General features: G+C 41.7%; 2 protein-coding genes across 6 annotated transcripts in view; one reads left to right on the top strand and one right to left on the bottom strand.

Annotated features, from left to right (window-relative positions):
• Positions 1 to 6870, bottom strand: part of LOC107270016 — a 120567-nt gene that overhangs the window by 25192 nt on the left and 88505 nt on the right. The window lies entirely within an intron of this gene.
• LOC107270006 (alpha-mannosidase 2) overlaps positions 1 to 6870 on the top strand; it is a 96247-nt gene that overhangs the window by 6483 nt on the left and 82894 nt on the right. Inside the window, exons 1-4 of one of the 3 annotated variants that reach the window (XM_025087489.1) lie at positions 1031 to 1648; positions 2377 to 2743; positions 3100 to 3256; positions 3332 to 3477. The exons of the other annotated variants lie outside the window; for them this stretch is intronic. The gene's annotated coding sequence lies outside the window, so the exon portion shown is untranslated. Of the gene's footprint in view, positions 1 to 1030; positions 1649 to 2376; positions 2744 to 3099; positions 3257 to 3331; positions 3478 to 6870 lie in introns of those variants that run through there. 3 annotated transcript variants of the gene reach the window in all.

The following is a 6870-nucleotide window of genomic DNA, read 5'->3' on the forward strand; positions in this document are numbered from 1 at the left end:
CCCCTTAGTACTGGTGTTAGTATTGGTAGCAATGCTGTTTAGTATCCATACAGTATATTATATGCTACATAGTACACAGTGCTGAGAAGACCTGTAGTATATGTTATATGTATTTAGTATATATATGGTACATAGAGCAAGTCTGCATATATATAGGTATAGTCGCCACACCTAAGGTACATAAGCATCGACGTATCAGAGTACGTAGGAAACTGTGGTGCATTTGGGTAGGACACGAGAAATCCAGAGCATCTGATTGGTGTGGTTTGGGATCCTCAGAAATCCTGAATTTCCCTGGATAATAGAAAAAAAAGGGGTGGTTAGACCGACTGAAGAGGGTAATGCTGTCAGATTGCTGGAATGTTTTCGATTTATTTAGGAATTGCATGTGCATGACATGCGAGGATTTTCTTTGTTTCCAAGATCGCAGGACAGTACCTTGTATTTGACCTGTGACCTCAAAGATCGGAGTACGAGAGAGTGGGATAAATTTCTTTTCTGAAGGAACAGTCAATGCCAACGGAATTTTCTGTGAGATTTACTTGAAATCCTGTATTGGAGATATATATGTATACATTTTGTCGGGAATCTTATTTGCCTTGTATACACGCGAGGTAGACGATTTTTCGTTTAACTTATTTTCCATAATTCGTATGACCTACATCGAACGCGTATTCACACGGTAATCAAAGCAGAGACAAAATAAATGGAGAACCCTGAACGGATCTGGTTAATGCTAATGGCCGATAATGCGGGCATCTAATTTGCGGTCGGTGGATTATTTCAATTAGAGCAACTCGCCGTAACGGCGCGTGGTCGTCACCACACGCTCCTAACAGCTCCGATGCGTGCATTCGCGCCAAACGATACGCAGTGGATTCTATGACATTGATACGATATTAGAAATCGAATATGCGTTCATGAAAACCCTCAAAAATTAGTTATACGGTATTTTGGTCGATTTGAATTTCCAATATTTCCCCGCCGCTCTACGATTCGTGCGGACGTAGCCAGGCCAGTGCGCATGCGCGGCTGCTTGACTAACGGACGCTGGAATACTACGTGCTCGAGTGCGATGTGCCTACGAAAGGGCGGAAAATGTTTCGCAATCTACGTTACGTCCAGCAGAGAAGTTTACATACTAGCTTGTACATTGCTGGCGTACCCATATGTGCAGTGTGTAGTATGTGCTATCATCCGTACGTGGAACAGGAGTAATACGAGAGAACGAGTAGCAGCACGCGCCTACCTAACCTATTAAAGCCACTGCCACATACTAATTGGATACCTAGGAGAATATTGCCATAGCTGAGCTGTCTAGTGTTGTTTATAGCAGTGGCACGTGAACCTTATGGAAGCGTTCGACGAAGACAAGGACATGGTGAGTCTAAGAGGTTAGGAAAATCCCCATATACCTGGTGTCGTTAGAGTGAATTTTATTTTTAGAAAATTAAAATCTTGACATTTTTTAAAATATCTTTTATACGTTGCTCCCCCCGTTGCACTTTCTGTCTCTTCGCGTCTGCCACGTTACGCTACGTTGACGTAGCTTCCGACGAGGACAGATTTAATTGTCAGACAGTGCAGCCAACTGTCCTGCTAATTACCGTAAAAACAAGAAAATTCTGCCAGCTTCTCTTTTGGCCAGGTACGTATATTCTAACTATTTACATATGTATCTAGAGTGCATATATATATATATACACACACTCTGCGGTGCATTTTAAAGGAGCGTCACGCGGACCGGAAGGCGCCACTCGTAGTCAGGTTAGGTCAACTCGTGAATGTTGTTAGTGCCATTTCCTCGTGTAGGACGACGTCGCGACGCTCCCAGCGCCGTACTGGAACACGTACGCGCGTAATACTGGTATGAAGCTCTACCACGTGGAAGGGGGCTACAGAATAATTGTCTTCCTGAATACTTGACTCGGTTAAGATAGACTGGACTAGGTCGGCCATTCTCCTAGACTCTCCGACTTTCTCTTTATCTTCTCAGTTCCAAGTTCTTTATACTAATTTCATAGAATAACAGTCTGAGAATGGAGTTATTAATAATTTATATTCTTAAAATCTCTCTTCAGACTGCCGTCTCAATAAAAATCCCTGAGTTTATAAAGGGTCGGAGCTCTCGTGTCCAAGGAAAAATGTTGTCGTTTTGATAAATAAATGGAATCCGAGTGGTATGGTATTGGACGCGTATAATTATGGTAGCATGGCGATCTAGGGGTGGTATAGCTCGGCGGGTGGAAATGAAGTCGCGCAAGGGTTTTTTTTAAGGCTTTCAAATCCAAGCGGATTCCCACCCTGTACCTATTCCAGGGAGTTTTATAAATCCCAGTCGTGCCATCCTCTCCATCAGTTGGATTTCCTTTTCAGGATATTCCAACGGGTTTCCGGACGATCCTTTTTCAAGTGGAGGATGAGGACTCGATCTTGCAAGTGGAAAAACGGGAAATAATAAGGAAGCAAGGGGAGCGACAGAGAGAGAAGATAATTCTGCCAGGCAGGGACGACTGCAGGCTTTATAGTCACCACAGCCGAAAGTCTTGAGACGATACTTATCACCCAATCGAACGGGATTCTTTAGTTTGCAGGTGGATTTTATTCCCCTGACGTCACACAGTACAGTCCTTTAAGGACAATGGATCCTTTAAGGACCTGGGCGCATTATCCGCCAATAAGAATTTTCCCTGTTACCTCTCCAGGATTGAAATCGAAGTCGCTGACTGATGGTCGATTGGAGGTCAGTCTTAATGGAAACTGCTCTGAACTTTTTACATATATATTCACACAGAGTTTATCCACTTCGAACACATAGAAATAATCCTAGTCGATAAAGGGTGGTGAGAAAGAAGAAAAAAACAAGAAGTTAATGGCACTTGGGAAAATTGTTTTTCGCTCGCTAAGAATAAAAAAAGTGTGATGTGGGTTTATTGCTTTTTTTTTTTTGTATCCGTCTAAGACTTTTAATTACAATTCTTGATTCGTTATTATCTTGATGTCAATGTAAAAATTCTATAGTCGATGTTACCTTGATCTATTTTCGTTCCTAACGACTTCGTCAAATGACCAGACTCAAGTACGACTATTTAATTCCAGACAGTCTGGCTTTCGTAATTGTCGCAATTAACGACACGCCACATCTTCGACTTGGGTGCATCTGCGTATGGCAAGTAGTAACTACCTGTCGACGTAATATCCGGCTGATCCTTAGCACGTCGTAGAACTAATGAGCTGTTTACACTTGTTTTTTGAGGTATTTGTTCATTTTTTAAAAATAATTTTTTTTTTGTATTTTTATACTCAGATTTTTTGTTGTACTATGCTTTAGGTAGATCCCCAATGCTCACGAGCAACGACCTGCGCGACTCGCCGATCAGGTTTTTACTTTTTAGTCGCTTCATGCCGGTCGCCTTAAGACACGCTCAGAGTTGTACAAGTGGCGAGAGCCTGTAAAAACGTATCTGTCTATATCAGGTATGGTAAGTCATTACGTAAATTGTTTGCTGAGAAATAAAATTCGTACGTCACGGTGGAAAATAAGAATTTTCACGTGACAATTTTAAAATCATTTTTCCATCTTTCAGAATATATATTTTTTTTTTCACTCTAACTTCATGATGGATATTCATATTTTTGAAATGTCATTAACCACAGTTCTACGCTCAAAGATTCGAATCCACTCAGCTTACCCATTTTTGACTCGAACGTCCAATTGACGCAATCACTTCATCCACTGCATACAATAATCGCATCTGTCACTCGCGCAATTGCTAATCAGGCCTTAAGAAGAATGTCAAAGGTCAAAGGCGAATCCATTAATTCGTTTACATCAATTTGGCATACATACGTCGTCGCCCGTTTAAAATTCCCCTTGGTCCAAGGAACTTTCGACACCCGGTATACTATCATTACCACCGACACCTTGACTGCATCTGCACGTACTATATGTATATTTTTCCGTATTACCACGTAAAACGAATATTCCCTTAAGCCTCGTACTCGTGTAAGCGAAAGTTAAAGTTGAACGTAATTTACGTGGAGAAATGTCTCTCTAGAAATTTTTCATATTTCACGACTTTGAATTTTCCTCCTCCGGAAGGCAACTGCCAAGGGCCACTCAGGTCTAAGGCGAAAACTTTGAGTACTTCCGGTGCATTGAAAGCATCCAAGGTGTTTCCGTCATCTTGGGCTCGAAAACTTCCTTAAGGCATTCGAAAACTCCAGTCTGACTCGTCTTGACTTTATCTACTTCTGTTTACGTTGTCCCTACCAAAGTGGTTATATACCGTGATCATCAGACACCTAATATAGGTATGTACCCATTTACAAGTAAATCGGCCGGCGAACGATTATCGCCTTGATTACTTTATTCGATTTCGACTGAGGTAAACTCGTCCAGCCTTTCTGTACAGCTGCTACGGCTGGACGCTCCTGCGAGTCAGCTGATAATTTATCAATCCTGAACATTCAGACGTTTTGTATCTGCTGGGGCTAATCGCTGCTTTTACTTAATCCGTATAACTATACTTTGTTACCTTCAATTAAATACCCACTTTCCACCCCCCCTTTCTCTTGATATCGCTATCACGCGTTGGTCCCACGTTTACCACCTCCACTCCGCACACCATCCCCCGGCAATATTTCTTTGGGAATAAGGGTAAATCGGCAGGGTACCTAATACAGGGGAAAATTCTTCCAACCATTTCGGTCCTGTTATTTCACTGGGTAGAACTTTCTTATTTAATCTTATTTAAATGCCTGTCGGACGATTCCTTCCTCTAATTGGCCGTGTAAGATAAATCTTGAGGAATTATGAGACTTCTTTTTTTTTTTAATTGTCTATGGATTTAGTTGCCCTCAGGTTATGTCTTTTTATTTGTGTTTTTCTTGCTTTTCATCGAAAGGCACGTAAATTCGATTAGGTAAATTTGCGATTATAAAAAACTGTTTTTCGTACTTTCGATAAGCATTTGTGATAATAGCTTTGTTTTGCTTTGGATTTTCTTGCTTCTTGGTAAAGCGTCTTGCCAGAAGCGAATGTAACGCGATATTATGCCAATTAGTAGCTTTTCGATGGTTGTCAAATAATTTTTATTTCACCAACGTGATTTCACGAATACATTTTTTTTATAAGGCAAACGAATCAGCATTCGACATGAGTTTTGTGGTGAATCTCAATTTTTCGGCTGTTTTCGGGAATCTGCGATTTTACACAGAAGTCAGTACCGGAGACGAGTAGAATTGCGTAAAAAGTGTAGTAAGCCAATAGAAAGCTGCTTAGAACGAGGTTTTCGAATTTGCATTAGAGACTTGATTTTAATTGGGTTAGCGATACCAACCAAAGTCCATCAAGTATGTCAAAGTAAGCCAAAGTATATCAAGTTCAAAACATATGTTCTATATAAGAGAGAGTGAGTGAGAGATATATATAGACCCTCCAGCGCTCTCGACTGAATAAGCCGGTACAAGTCCTTCAAATGAAAATTAAAAGTATCACGTATCTTCTCTGATGCACGTAAATCACCCGTAAGTCCGTCTCTCTCGCACTCACGGGAGGTATAAAAAATTGAAATTTTCAAGCGAATTTATAAGCTACGTCGCAATAACGCTTCGAGACGAGCTGATCGAAGAAATTAAATATTGCATACAGATTTCATTATTTGTATTTCCTAATTCATATAAAAAAACTTCAATTTCCTTCGAGTCATCATAAAATCTCTGACTCGTATAAAAGTTTCCACGACACTCGTCCAATCCGACTGTTACGTTTCAACCGAATGGCCTCGTACATATGTATGTACATATATCTCCGCAAGATATACGCGTGTCTGAATCTTCTTATTTACCTGACGACGGTCGCCGGCGAGCCGATATTAAAACGCGGGAGCATGATTCTAATAGAAAGCATTAGGGGGCACGACTGCATGCAAACATCCCCTAACGTATTCATATTGGACCACCATCTTTAGCATCCCTTACTACCCCTACCGCCACCCTTACCATTCTCCCAGAACCTCAAAGCGAGAGGACTTTTCGTTCCCTCACGATATTTGAATTTTAATGTGAGGAACCACTCTCTCCCCCAAACTACCCTTAACCCGCAGCTTCCACCTTGCATCCCCCCGGTTGATCCATTACTTAAAGATTTTTTTTTCCAGCACCGATATTACGACCACTGATTTTACCCAGTACGCAGAAAAAGTATCGACCTTATCGTTGGTATATCGGTAGGCAATTGTTTAATTTTTTTTTTTTTTTTTTCGAACAGTCGGAAAGAGTATACTTATCAAGGATGTAATTTATTTTTCCGCAGGATCGTCTGTGGCAAGAGGTCGAAAGGTTGAAAGCTATAGAGAGAGAGAGGGAGAAAGATGAAATGAAAGAGGGATGTAAATTGTAAGGGAATCAGGGGATACGTATATAGGGGATGATTCGCCGTCGATTCCTTTCCTGAGGGAAATGTCCGAGTGGGGGTTTGCAAGTGAAAAATAAAAGTAAGGTAATTTCGTAGCCGACGTTTTCCTTCGGCAGGTACGAGAGTGATATCGCGAGCTCTTGGTCTACCTCGAGAGCAGCCTGAAGTGGGGTGCAGGAGATAAGAGGGAGACCAGGTAGAGGCAGCAACGGTATAAAGAAAGGAGAAGGGACGACTCGGAATAAAGTTCAGAGAGGCTGTTATCGCGCGAGGCTCATTGATATTTTCTTCAAAGTCCCAAGAACCAACCCTCCGGAGAATTAAGCCACCAAAAGGGTTGGAGAATTTGCGGTATCCTTTACAACGAGCAGTGCCCCGGGAGGGACAAGGAACGGGATTCTCGTTACGCCCCTGTGTATCTTCTACGTGAGATTCAGACCCCCCCCCCCCCC

The sequence above is a fragment of the Cephus cinctus genome, unplaced genomic scaffold (assembly GCF_000341935.2).
Source record: "Cephus cinctus unplaced genomic scaffold, Ccin1 Ccin1_scaffold0696, whole genome shotgun sequence".
NCBI classification, from domain to species: Eukaryota; Metazoa; Arthropoda; class Insecta; order Hymenoptera; family Cephidae; genus Cephus; species Cephus cinctus.